The 13,217-nt window shown below is 43.9% G+C and overlaps 1 long non-coding RNA gene across 1 annotated transcript in view; it reads right to left on the reverse strand.

Annotated features, from left to right (window-relative positions):
• Positions 1-1,629: 1,629 nt before the first annotated feature.
• The window catches only part of LOC147035737 (uncharacterized), a 29,110-nt gene continuing 17,522 nt past the window's right edge, over positions 1,630-13,217 (reverse strand). The window contains exons 2-3 of the long non-coding RNA XR_015062498.1: positions 7,240-7,363; positions 1,630-2,660 (exon numbers count right to left, since the gene is read on the reverse strand). This is a non-coding gene — a long non-coding RNA (uncharacterized LOC147035737). The remainder of the gene's footprint in view (positions 2,661-7,239; positions 7,364-13,217) is intronic.

Here is a 13,217-nt window from a genome sequence, read left to right on the forward strand (position 1 = left end):
CCCTTTCTTTGTCCAAATATGCCTCTATTTTGGCCTTCAACTCCACTGTTGATGTTTTCCCTTTTGCACAACTGTTCCATTTTCCCTGTTGCATCCAGATCCATTCAGTGTACTCATATTAGCTCTTACACAAGCCTCGAATATGTATACAAAAAAATTAATAAAGATGCGTGGAACTTTCAAATGGTGGGACAAAGGAGATACTCTCAACAGCCCAAATGTTACCAGCTTTTAAATAATAAAGTCTGGATAAAGAGTAACCAAAAAAGTCTTACTTTGCAAATATCCTTCCAATTGATAATTAAAAATAACCCTGGCATGTCCTGTGAGGATATAGTTCAATGAACATCTTGATCGTGTCTAATATTCTTAGTATGAAGAAAGAAAAAAAGAAAAATTGTTCCATTTCCATTTATTTAACATTTTTCACCAAGACAACATAACATTTTGGGAACATGATGCATCCCAACAGTCCAAACGATGTTACAATAATTGTAAATATTTTTGTAATGAGATTGAATGTTCCTTTTGTACTATTGTAAGCTGGAACAAAGGCCAGGCACACGAGTAGGCAAACAGTCATGCTGAAAGTTATGAACTTTGGTTCCTTATGAACAAAATCCAACTTCAGTGCCTTGAATGCAAGAGCGTAGCAGGAAATGGCAAGAAAAATGAAATATGAAAGTGAACCAACTGGCCACGCCGTTGATGTCCCTCCACACTCTAAAGTTACCGTATGGGGACGGATCTCTGTGTTACGTACGAGCCTTGGCTTCCCAACAAAAGCCCACAGAAGGCAAAATACGATTTGTGGTATCAGGCAAAGTATCACCATGAACTGATCACCGATAATCTGAAATCCGTATGAGGTGCCATCTGTGGATGACATTCCGCATATTGAAATCTAGGTATGCACATTCACCTCCAATCTATCTTGCCTGTATTTGAATCTCAACAATTATAAACTGTCATGCGGGTGTTTCACAGGTAGGGTGATTCTTCATTGTCTGTGCTGTCCCTCAAATGGACATCAAACTGGGCACGCCATCTGCTGGCTTAACTTTGTGGATGTTAAATGTCCCACAGTGTCTTTCAGGAAAGAGTAGGCGAGCTGTCTTGGCCAAATTTCAAATTTCTGCACACTCGGTCAGGTATTCTTTGTTGGAATGTAAATGTGTTCAGAACAGGCATCTCTCGTTAAATGCCTCAGGTGCATTCCAGTAAACCGACTGTGTAGCAGATACTTGTGTAGCAAACAATTTGCACCTATGCGAAATGTGTTTCAGGGGTGGGTGGTTATCGCTAACCATGATGATTTTTTTGGACATTTATTTGAATTTCAAAAACCCAAAGGAAATTAAACACAAAAAATGACATATTTGTATAGTTTTCATAATGATTAAACAATAAATACAGTGCAATGCAGCCTGCACAAATAAAATAATAAAATGCATATTGTTATCGCAATGACCTCAGGGGTTCACTCAGAGAGAGGGACAGGATTGTCCAACTGCTCGCTCTCTTCTCTGCGAGCATCACTGCCCTCCTCGACATTCACTGGCTATGTCGACGGAGTGGTGGTAGATGGGGTGGTGGTTGATGAACAGTTGATAGGCAGAGTAGTGGTGGAAGCACGGCTGGTTAAAATTGCAGTGGAGGTGGAAGATGCAGTGGTACAGTCAGTAATTGAGGTGGACATTCAGCAGACCTCTTGAGGCTGTTATTAACCAATGGTATTTTTTCAGGGATGCAGACGTCCAGTTATTATGTTAGTAAATGGCCCTACAGATGTCGTTCAGTCACCTGATCATACGTGGCGAGCGGCGAGTTATTTTGAGAGATGTTCCTGCTGGTGAAATGCTTTTAATTGTGTAGCGTGAGAGGTTTTGAATTACATGGCTTTGATGTGTTTTTAATAATGTGGCAGCAAACGCTTTTGTAATACAAAGCAGGAGATGTATTTATTTATGCATCAAGACCATAAGTATTTTAAGATTGCGCAATGGGCATTCTAAGCGGTCTAGCGAGACCATCAAACATTTTTTTGCCGCTTTACGAAATATGGTATCAATTGGAGAGAGCTGTTATGGTGGAAAAATGTAAAACAGACAGCCTTATATAGCGAGGGATGCCGGTACTTCAACTCTAGGCATGAGACTCCATCAGCAGAACTGACATTCTGCAGAGAGCACGGAACACAACGAATGATGAAATAATCCAAAAATCGTTTTTTGCATGACTGATCAAAGTGAAAGGATTTCATTTGTATTTACCCAAAGCTGCATTCAGTTTCCAGGACATGCTGAATATACAGGAAATAGCAAATGTGAGACACACACAGACAAGTGGATCACGTATCGGGCATTTCACATCATCTGGAGCTCCAATGGAGATCGAAGAGCTCAACAGGGAAGAGGTTAGGGCCACAAGAAAAAGCACAATGACACATCCATCAGTGTTCTTTATCACAGGTAGATGTCTACCTTGAAACAGGATAATTCCAACAATCGCGATCATCAGATTGCCCAGTAAAATTAAGCTCACAATAACCAAGGCTGAAGGGTTCGTGAATGCAAGGTAATCATCAGGCATGGGCACGCAGCCATTTTTATCTTCATTTGACCAATAGTGAAGGGGACAGGGGAAGCACTCTGGGGAATCTGTAAAAAAAGAAAAATTAAAAAGTAGAGGTTAATTTAAGTGATGATGCGACTGTCACAATTTTGGTGGAAAGTAAAATAAGAAAATAAATTCAGAAAGAAAGTGAAAGATTGGATTGGGACAAAATGGACTGAAGCAGATTTTATGAGGAAAGAACTATGAAACTCTATAAAGATAAGATTAAGGAAGGGAAAGGAGCATAGTGTCATATGAAAACACCAGTGTCTTTAGTCATGCTCAAAATAATTATCAGAGGTACAAGTTTGGTCAAAAGAGTAGCGGAATTGGATCTCCTGAACAACATTCATAAATTCACATCATTATATGATTGGCAGAACTCTAAAAAGAGATTCACTTTTCTTGACACTTCATTTACATCCCAATACAGAGAGAATCATAAACTCATGGAACATATTGAGAATTAAAAAAGGAGAGTATGAAAGGGAAGGGAATCAATGCACGGATATTTATGGCTCTTTGGCCATTATCCCTGTTTTGGGTTGCCATGTTTATACAAGAAAGTATAAAAATGATATCCACTATTACAGTATCACAAAGATAAGAACATGTACTTTGAAGCAAAGACCTAAGTGTAAAGTCAAAAAAATATTTTCAAGCTGATACTTATGAAATTTGGCCCAAAGCACAAAATTCATGGTCATGAAAAGCACACGTTCTTGACTGCAGAGCCAAAACATGGTCATACTATAAACATTTTTGGTTTGCAGATACTGACAATTTTCATCATGGAATGCATTCCCCACCACCCCCTCCCCAAAGATTTCAAAGGATTGTAAGTTCATAAAGAAGAGGACCTCTTCAGTGGAATGGAGACTGATCTAAAGTGCCACACTAACACTTCCTTAAAGATTAATAACAAATAAGGAATAGCTGCAATAAGGAACTTTTATGGAGGACAAGGCTATTCGGGACATCATTCCTGCACAACACCAACACTGGCAGTTAGAGAACGAGAGGTCTGGGGCCATCGCGTATTCCCTTTAACTTCAATGTTATTTGAGAGAAAAATCTTTCTGATCAAGTCCACCCCAACACAGACACACACACACACACACACACACACACACACACACACACACACACACACACACACACACACACACACACACACACACACACACACAATATTAGTGTTTCAAATTTCTCCATTGGTTTCAATGTAAAATTGGGAAATTATAATATAACCATTACTTGACAAAATCATTTTTGACTAAAACTCTTCTTCTTCTTTCGGCTGCTCCCATTAGGGGTCGCCACAGCGGATCATCCATTATGATTCGCATAATGATTTGGCATTAGTTTTATGCAGCATGCCCTTCCTGACGCAACCCTGGTCGCCTCTTACGACACAGGGAAATGGTACACCTATTTTAAACGGGGCATACACCGGGCCCAGTACACTGGTACTCACTTTGCCGACCTCGGATGGATGACAGGCTGAGTCAACCTCCTGGTGTGTATTAATTCAAGTGGCCAACAGGGATTGAACTCAGAACCTTTTGGATCCCAAGCCGCTACCCTAACCACTACGCCAACACCAGGCTTTAATTTTTGACTAAAACATCATAGATATTTAAATTTTGGCACTCCACTGAATAAATAATTTTGATGAAAATAACTTTTCTGTGTTAGACAAATCAGGATGGCTGAGAAACAATGCAAATCCAAGAAACTAAAAAAAAAACAAAAAAAAAAAAAACACACTTTACCAAATGCAAAGGTATTTTTATCAACATTATCAATGGTTTTGAAAGGTTTTTTTTTATAATCGGCGAGATGTGCACGGTTAACCAAAATATACTCCCTCCCCAATGCCTTTTGCCCACCACAACCCATCACGATGGATTGGAGGGTCCTGCTCGCCACGTCGCATGATATTCAGATTTTTGTGTCACAGTCGTCGTCGTCATTGATCGACTGAAATCTGCTGCGGTTGTCGATTAAAATCGACTCGAAACACCCACTCTTTAATGGAGTGGAAAGGGAGTATTTTCTTTCTCCCGGACAAATTGTACAAACTCTGAGAGTTTCATTCATTATTTAGCAATAACATCCAGTTTTCAAGTTATTCTGTCCAGTGGGTTATTCTAGAAGGTTAAATTTCTTTCAATTATTTCTGTGTGAATAGCTCTAAAATTACAAATTCCCTTCTTCAAAACAACAAGTCCAGAGAAGTTTGATCTGCATTTTCTCCTGTTGCATGTCCCAGGAACCTCAAGCTATGATGAACTAACAGTCATTGGTACAGTTGCCGGCAGTTTCAGGAAAGTTTGCATTCGACATCTAGTATCAGACGATACAGAGTGCCATAACACGTTTGCAGAAGCTTCTACGTTCCATATGCCTCGACAGCTGCGAAGCAAGTTCGCCACCATTTGTGTTTCCTGTCAACATTCAGACACCTTGCGACTGTGGAATGGTCACAAAGAGGCCATGATGGAAGACCTGCTGTGGCACCATTCACTGGAGGATGCAGAAAACATGGATCTACATGGCATAAATTCCATTTTACAAGAAAATGGAACAAGCTGTGTCACACTTTATCTTCCACAGCACAAAGAACAAGACAGTCACTGCAGAAGTACCTGCTGACTTTGATCAACTGAATAACGGACAACAAGTGTACTTGAAGCTGCACACAGTGTTGCCAGAGAAGACCCACAACAAGCTTTAGGCTTTTATATCAATGCCCCAGCAGGTACAGGGAAGACATTCTTTTACAAAATGTTGATGAGAAACCTCCAACACAATGGCCATCGGGTTGCAAGTGCAGCCTGGAATAGAATTGCAGCTGCGCTCATGATTGGGGGGAAAACAGTGCACAGCTTGATCAAGCTTCCGATGCTGGTCGTCAAAAACAGTCCATGCAAGTTCAAAATCGCACCAATTTTTCCTTTCTATGACTTCACATTAGGCTGATATCCTGCATAACCAGATGCTGTTCATGACGAATGAAGCATCCGTGATACCCATCCATGCACTTCTTGCTGAAGACAGATTTTTGCAATACATCACTGCAATCAGACAGCGATTTGGAGGCAAAGCTATTCTGTTGATCAGGGATTTCAGCGAAGTGATATCAATTGTACCACGATCCCGACCAGCCATAGCTATTGACACAAGCATCAAATGTTCACATTTGTGGAAACATTTTCATCAATTGGTGCTCAGTCAAAACATGTGCGATCATGCAGACTAGGAAAATATCTCAAGATGACTGCATCGTCAATGTGGCTGATTTACGTCGACGTGAAAGAAATGTCATAGAGGTACTTTCTGTATGCCTTCTTAGAGGTTCCTTGTTTAAGGACGTTTTTGCCAAAACAACCAGTGAGGAAAGGTGCACCCATGTCATCCTGTCTCCCAAAAACGGCAACTGTCAGGCCATGAATGAAGAAGTCATGAAGACATTGGCAGGTGAAACAGTCACTTATGTCAGCCCATATTCAGTTAAGTGTGATAACATTGAGGAGGCACAGAACTTTCCAATGGAATTCATCAATTCCCTCACACCATTTGGGATGCCACCTCATCAACTTAATCTAAAGATTGTTGTGTCATCACGTTGCATCACAACCTTGCCTTGCAACAGGGGCTGTGCAATGGTACGAGATGAGAGGTCATCAACCAGTGCTGGATTAACCATTAGGAAGACAAGGCATGTGCCTTCGGGCCAGCCAAAAATTCGGGCCAAAAATTATTTTCACATTAAATATTTGTCTTTTTTATATTAAATATTTTGTTCTTTAATCAGTTCATCTTTTGTCTGGGGTCCATTTCCATGAGCTCGAGATCTAATTAAAAATTTTCAGGCCATTCTCTAAAATTTCAAAATGTGCCTTAGGGCTAGCCGAGGCTTAATCTGGCACTGTCATCAACCTGGACCAAAACTGTGTTGAAACAAAACTGACTTCCAGAACGCAGTTTCCCCTATGCTTTTGTTAACGTTGGCATTTACTTACATCCGGCAGCCTTCATCCATGGCCAGCTGTATGTGTCATTTTCTTGAAGAAAGGCTCTTACGGATGTTCGAGTCAAAATTCTTGACACCGAGTCCCAAGGCAAATGCCAAGGCAAAGTGGTAACCCACAACATCATCTATCGTGAAGTTCTCGCATGAGGAAGTCACAGGTTAAAAAACAGGTTGCGTCATGATGAAACACTCGGTAATGTGCCACGCAGCATTATGATTTAAATTGGATGTTATGATTGACACTGAACATTCCAAGGAATTTCCGCGGGTTCTTCAGGTGATGTATTAATTGTTTTGTCACGATTATAATCTAGTCTACATGCTACTTCAAACAGAGAAAAAGGGAGGTTACTTATCTCAATTGATCAATAACAATGTTCAGCATGCCCACCCACTGCAACTATTGCTTCTGACACAATTAACATTGAGTAGTTAATACCTCTGGGGAATGGCATACAAAACTAAGTTTTGGAAGCATATATCAACAACAATGTGAGTATGCTGTGCAAATTGAGACAGAAACATAAATGCCAGTTTCAATTTTTAACATGAACCTGGATGTGAAATTATGAGTGAAAACCAACCCGTTCCGTTGGAGTATTCTTGACTCGTACACACGATGCAGTCAAAGCAACAGCTTGGTTCCCCTTTACGAATAACCTTCCGCGAACCTGATGCACATGGATCACTGCACACCGACTGTGGGACCTGTGAATCATTCATCTTCTCATTCACTGGAGAAATTCGTTCTCCAGTTGTGCAAATCACAAAAACATTTGGAACTAGAAGGGCAGTCAATGGAGCACATACCGGCGCCATGTAATGCGTGATCCATGAGAAAATATCTGGCCCAATACATTTTTGAAATATCATACTAAATATCGTTTGGTGAAGAATCACTTTAAAATTAAATAATTCTAGTATCCAGATCCGGATTTGGATCTTCACCAAAATCAAATCAATTTATCGTAGTCACACACCCAAAGTATCCACCCAATTTCACCCAAATCCGTCCAAAAACTTTTTGAGCTATCGTGATATTTATTGGTTTCGCCCAATCTCAATGGTGATGAATCACAAAAAAATATCGGATCTGGCTCCGCATTCGGATCTTCACCAAATGTGAACCAATGTTTACTTTTTACAAAAGCAACGAGTTCACTAAGTTTGATCAAAATCCGTCCACAAATTTTTGAGATATTTTGAGAAAGAAATTTGAGAGAAATTTTGAGATATTTTTGACAAAGTTAACAATATTTTATGTCAGCCTTTCCCAGCGAGTAGAGACATTCGTCAAGGCTGCCCTTTGTCCACCCTTCTCTATTCCCTAGTAATCGAGCCTTTGCTCATTCGGTTGCGGGAACATTTTCATGGTTTTTTTCCCCAAACAATGGCTAACCCAGTTAAAGTAATTTCCCATGTGGATGATCTTTGTGTGGTTATCCATTCAGATGAGGATGTCTCTGCCTTGGTCCACCGTGTCCATTAATTCAGTTTGGCAAGCTCCACCAAAGTAAACTGGAAAAAGAGTAAAGCTTTCTATCTTCGTCCGCAAAATGGTGCCAATCCTACAACCTGCCCAAGCAAGTTGAATGGGCATGGGATGGAATTTTTTTTTATCTTGGCATCTTCCTTCACACTCAAGATTTCGTTTTAAAGAATTGGGAATTTTTAATGGATAAAACTGAGAGGCGGTTCTGAAAATGGAAGGGACTACTTAGTCAAATCTCATATTGGGGGCAAACCCTTGTTATTAATAACGTTGTGGCATCAATGCTTTGGTATATTTTTACGGCACTGCAACCCCAAGATTTCATTCTTGAAAAACTGCAATCCATTTTTATTGACTTGCTTTGGGGGCGAGGGGAGCACTGGCTCCGGCCCGGTGTGCTTAGCCTGCCTATTGCCGAAGTAGGACAGGGGCGGGTTGCTGATACCAGCAAAGTGATGGCTTTTCGTCTCCTTTTATTGCGCAGGTTGTTATACACGGATGTTTCTTGGAAAGCCTTCGCGCACTGCCTGCTTAGGCAGGTAGGGAAACTTGTCTATGATCAGGAACTCTTTCTCATGGACACCAAGAAAGTTGAAATCACAGCAGTGCCCCTGTTCTAAAGAAGCATGCTGGAGGTGTGGCAGGCAGTCACCGTCCGGCGTGATGACAGTAGCTACTCTCTCAAAATGTTTTTAAACGAGCCCATTTTTATAAATACTCTTTTTCATGGTGTTTGTGGTGATCACAATTTTATGCAAAACGTTATAGATGCTGGATACACCAAGGTTAAGCATTTTAGAACTCTTTTTCCTTATAAATGGAAGTCGGCTGCTGAGGTCGCTGGGGCCACTGGAATTAGGTCCATTCGAATCATAGGGAGAATTTTCTCTGTAATTCTATGCTTTTTCAAGCAGTCCGGGTTAAAATGGGCTCCACAGCTGGACTCCACACCTTCGCTCCAACACCCCTTTCCATCACTTTTACTTCACTTTCAACTCAATGGAAAAACGTTCTGTTTATTTTTTGTGTGTTAAAGCCCTTGTTCCTGAGAGACCTGCAGGACCACAAGTGCATGGAAGAGGATGCTCCGTGTTACTCCATCCACTGAAATCCAATGGCTTGTTATGTATAAGGCGCACATTGCCAAACACTCTGGAGACTTGCAGTGGCGGCTGGCGCACTACATTTTACCCTCGAATGTTTTGTCTCATCGCATATGTTCTAGTAACACGGAATTGTGTCCTTTCTGTGGTGTTACTGAAATATTTTCCACATTTTTAATGAATGCCCAAGGCTGCCCCCCCCACCATATTATGATGTTATCACATGTATGCCAATGGCTAGGCCTTGTTTTTACACATTGTGTTTTTATCTTCACTTTTATAATCTCCTACCGATGCAAAAATGAGTGTCTTTCAGCAAATTAGGTTCAGGTCAGGTTCTTCTGTCAGGTCAGGTTCGATCTGTGACCTGCTACAGGTACCATGTAAACCTGTACTAACCTGTTCCATGGTCGGGTTGTCGGCGACAAAACCGTCTCCCCACCAGGTTTTCTGGTCAGGAGGGTGTTTAGATATGGACACCCAGCAGGATTAAAAACAAAACCTGTCAAAGGGCGGAGGAGCTCCTTGTGAGCCAACAGCCATCCATATCTAGTGCCCAACTGTGTCTGCGGACGTCCTCCTGCGGTTGGGTTACTTCTTATTAGGAGGTTGGTGGCAGGATTTGCACTCTGGCCACCGTAAAACCATTCATTCCGCAAAACGCAAAAACGCAAAAAAATCTGAAAACCCACTCCGTGGGAGTACCTCCTGTGCAGCTTCCCTTCGCAGGGCAGCACACCGGATGACGGTATTGGGGCAAAGCCTTCGGGACCCCCAATCTTTGATGATCGGAGGGAAACCACGGGGTAACATCCCTGGGTCAGATTGCGGGAGAGTTTGTCGAAGTGGTGCTGAGGTGTAGTCCACCAGATGGCGGTCTCCTTGGGTTAACCTGAGGCGGTCCCTTCGGGTGGGTGCCTGGAATGTCCTACCCCTAAGAGAGGATGATCATCTGTCTCTGTTATCATCTGAGCTCAAGCGTTTGGACATCGGGATTGCAGCTCTCTCTGAGGTTCGGAGACCGGATTGCGGCGAGATAATGGTGTGTTGTTACACCTACTATTGGTCTGGTCGCTCTGATGGTGACCATACCCAAGGAGTTGCTGTAGCTGTGTCCAATAAGCTGAACCCAATGATAATTGAGGTAACACCGGTCAACGAGCGTATTATGAGATTAAGGATTCGTCACTCCTGAGGTGTCATTTCCCTGGTCTCTGTTTATGCTCCGACTGAGGCGAGTGATCTCACCGTGAAGGATGCATTCTACGCCACACTCGAGTCTGTGGTTGATCAGTTCCCCAGACGAGATACACTTCTAGTCTTGGGGGATTTCATTGCATCGACTGGAACTGATAGGGATGGTTATGAGGTGTGTGTTGGTCCCCATGGGTCGGGAACTATGAACAAGAATAGCACTAAGTTCCTTGACTTTGCAAGAAGTCATGGACTTAGGGTGGCTGGTTCATGGTTTCAGCACCCACAAGCTCATCGCTGGACTTGGTATTCCAACCCTGGCGGTGTGGCAAAGGAGATTGACCATGTCCTCATTGACGGTCGTTGGAGGATGATCCAGAACTGCAGGGTCTGCCGGAGTGCTCAGTTCCTCAATACTGACCACAGGCGTGTTATAGCAACTCTAAAGCTGCACCTTAAATCCTGGAGAAGGGTACCATCCCAGCCTAGGCTGGATGTTGGCAAGCTCAGGGATGAGAGAGTATCTGAGGAGTTTGCGAACAGTGGACACTTGGGGTGTCTGGGTGCTTTGGGGGGTCCTGAAGAGTTGTGGAGTACCTTCAAGACCACCATCCTTTATGTTGCCGGTGGATGTCTTGGAACTCGCCACAGGGCAAAGAAGAATTCTGTCTCTCAAGGGACACTGGATATCATTGACCAGAGTCGCAGTGCCAGGCTGAATGGCAGAGCTGAGCTGTTCAGGGAGCTGAGGCGTAAAACTGTACATGCACTGATTGTGGACAAGGAGGCCTATGTGCGAGGAATCTGTGAGGGGGTAGAGCATCACTGTGGACAGGTGATTCTCGTCCTGCTTACAGGGGAATTCGCGCATTACGTTCATCCAAGCCCATCCCTTGGAGCGCTGCAGTTTGAGCAGAGAGTGGTAGGCTCTTGACAGAGGAGTCTGAAGTTAAGGCCCGCTGGGCCAGTTACTTTGAGCGGTTGTACCAGGCTGATCCCCCAGCTGTCGAGTTGGACGTCAAGGGTGTTACAATCCCTGTTGCTGACCCTCGAATCAACTGTGGTCCACCTTCGCTTGTGGAAACACGGGCTGCGGTGAACCAGTTGAAAAGGGGCAAAGCTCCAGGGATCTGTGGCATCCATGCCGAACTTCTCAAGGCTGGTGGAAATGCTGCACTCATGTCGTTGCATGCAGTTTTGTGCTCTGCCTGGAACACAGGCATCATCCCAACTGACTGGAATAGGGGCCTTGTTGTCCCTCTCTGGAAAGGGAAGGGTGATCGCCAAGACTGCAACAACTACCGAGGGGTGACGCTGCTCTCAGTGCCGGGCAAGGTCTTTGCTCGGATAATTCTTGATCGGGTTCGCCACCATCTGGTTGAGCACCAGCGTCCATAGCAGTCAGGCTTTACACCCAAGAGGTCAACGATTGACCGTATCCTTGCCCTTCGTGTCCTCACCGAATGCAGATGAGAGTTTCGGCAGGGGCTGCTTGCAGCCTATGTTGATCTCTGTAAAATGTTCGATTCAGTGAATCGGGATGTCCTCTGGAGGATTCTTGGTCTTCGGGGGGTGCCACCAAAACTGATCGATCTGATGTCTGAACTCTACTCTGGTACTGAGAGTGCTGTGAAGTGTGGTGGTACCATCTCTGACTTATTTCCAGTTGTTACTGGAGTTCGTCAGGGATGTGTACTGGCCCCCACACTTTTCAGCACTTGTATGGACTGGATTTTAGGGAGGATGTCGGAGAGATCAAGTTGCGGTGCATCGTTTGGGAATGTCAAGATCTCAGACCTCGATTTTGCAGCTGATGCAGTCATCTTTGCGGAGACTTTAGACATCCTTTTGGGGGCCCTCGAGGTGCTGAATGAGGAGTCGGAGCCGCTGGGATTACGGGTTTCTTGGGTCAAAACTAAGATCCAGGCTTTCGGTGACATCTTGGATGCTGCTGTCCTGTCTGTGTCTCTTTGTGGTGAGGATGTTGAGGTCGTGGAGAGATTCACTTACCTTGGCAATGATATTCATGTCTCTGCTGGCTGCGAGTCAGAGGTCAATAGACGTCTGGGTCGGGCCTGGGGAGTCATTGATTCACTCGATCATGGGGTGTGGTGCTGCCGGTACCTGTGCGGGAGTACGAAAGTCCGAGTCTTCAGGTCCTTGGTACTTCCAGTCTTGCTCTATGGATGCGAGACTTGGACTGTGACTAAGTATCTTAGACGGAGACTTAATTCCTTTGGTACCAGGTCTCTTCGGAGAATCCTTGGCTATCGCTGGTCGGATTTTGTGTCCAACGAGCGGTTGCTGAGAGAGACTCGGATGAGATTTGTTACCTGCATAGTCCGTTAGCGTTAGTTGCGGCTGTATGGACATGTGGCTCGTTTTCCTGATGCTGATCCTGCTCACCAGATTCTCTCAGCGAGGGAGTCTCATGAGTGGAGGAGGCGATTGGGCCGACCACGTGCCTCTTGGTTGCAGCAGCTTGACCACCATCTCAAGGAGATGGGGATAGGCCTGGCATCTGCCTGGGGGATGGCCAGACGGAGGCCCCTGGAGTACCGACAGAAAGTGGAAGCAGCGACGTGCTGTTCTGGCACATGCTCCCATACCTGACCTGACCTTCAGCAAATTATTTGTCTTCCGAGGCTAAACTCGCTATATACCCGAGTAGAGGATAAATGGGGTTCCAAGGCATCCTTACAAATGAATGGGGAAAAGGACAAAAACTCTCTGAATCAACCCCGGAAAACCCCAAAACAGGAGACTGATTCCT

The sequence above is a fragment of the Eptatretus burgeri genome, chromosome 1 (genome assembly GCF_056783735.1).
Source record: "Eptatretus burgeri isolate ZD-2024b chromosome 1, Ebu_testis_v1, whole genome shotgun sequence".
In the NCBI taxonomy this organism is placed as follows: domain Eukaryota; kingdom Metazoa; phylum Chordata; class Myxini; order Myxiniformes; family Myxinidae; genus Eptatretus; species Eptatretus burgeri.